This window comes from Gavialis gangeticus, unplaced genomic scaffold, assembly GCF_001723915.1.
Source record: "Gavialis gangeticus isolate Ggan-Ray unplaced genomic scaffold, GavGan_comp1, whole genome shotgun sequence".
NCBI lineage: Eukaryota > Metazoa > Chordata > Crocodylia > Gavialidae > Gavialis > Gavialis gangeticus.
Genome location: NW_017729000.1, coordinates 16,300,178 through 16,301,318, shown reverse-complemented (window position 1 = coordinate 16,301,318; position 1,141 = coordinate 16,300,178). Strand labels below are relative to the sequence as shown.

The 1,141-nt window shown below is 52.9% G+C and overlaps 1 protein-coding gene across 1 annotated transcript in view; it reads right to left on the bottom strand.

Annotated features, from left to right (window-relative positions):
* The window catches only part of RNF14 (ring finger protein 14), a 22,249-nt gene that overhangs the window by 4,000 nt on the left and 17,108 nt on the right, over window positions 1–1,141 (bottom strand). The gene's annotated exons all lie outside the window — the stretch shown is intronic.

Here is a 1,141-nt window from a genome sequence, read left to right as displayed (position 1 = left end):
CCGCCTCCCCACATTGCCGACTCATGTTCATCTTGGAGTCAATAATGACTCCCAGATCCTTTTCCACCTCCGTGCTGACAAGAGGGGAGTTCCCCAGCCTGTATGTGTGGTGCCTATTGTTCCTCCCCAGGTGCATCACCTTACACTTGTCCGTGTTAAACCCCATCCTGTTCTCCTCCGCCCATCCTTGTAACCTATCTAGGTCTAACTGTAGCCTGTTGCTCCCCTCAGTTGTGCCCACTTCCCCCCACATCTTAGTGTCATCAGCAAACTTGAACAGGGTGCTTTGCACCCTATCTTGCTTCTCCCTTTCTCTTCTAAGCTCTTTGGACATGCTCAGTATGAGCATATCTACACATCTCCATATGGTGACGTTGCTACAGTGCCATGCTTTAGTACTTCCTTTTGGAAGTACTAAAGCATGGCGCAGTATGGGTGGACACTGCACCATACAGGTGGTGCACACTTCAATTTCCCCACTATGTCGCCATAGCAATGTACTGCTCCACAACAGCGATGTAGCAGGTGATCACATGCGGACACATGTGATTCCTGCGTCACTATAGCGTGCTGTACAGTGACGTAGCACATTGCTACTAGGGCTGTGCAAACAGCAGCATTCCGTTTTGATGAGCCTTTTGATGTTTTCATGGAACAGCATTCCGTTTTCAATTTTGAAAGAGATTCAGAACAGCTCTTCCATGCCATTGAAACAGTTTCGCCATTTTGACCCCGTTTCAACGTTTTGCCCCCAGGATATAATGGGGAAGGACAAAACAGCCCACAACTCTGCCCCTTCAGGCCCGATGTGGACGAAACGTGCTGGAATGATAGCCCCCTCCGAGGGCCCGAAGCCCGCCAGCTCTCAAGGAGATAGGTGCAAGGGGTTCAGGGAAACCACCCCAAATCTTGAAAGCAAAACCCATGCCATGTGCATGTGCCAAGCCACAGTAGGGTGGCCCTGCTCTACTCTGGCCCTCGACTGGCCCTGCTCTACTCTGCTGCACTATGACCCACCAACAGGGCAACGGAAGCCCTGGGGGAAGGGCAGCAGGCAGGGAGCCCAAGCCCACAGCAGGCAGCCTACATTCATCCCCGCCCAGCACCGCACACAGATATGGCGGGCATGTGCGCCCCCCCC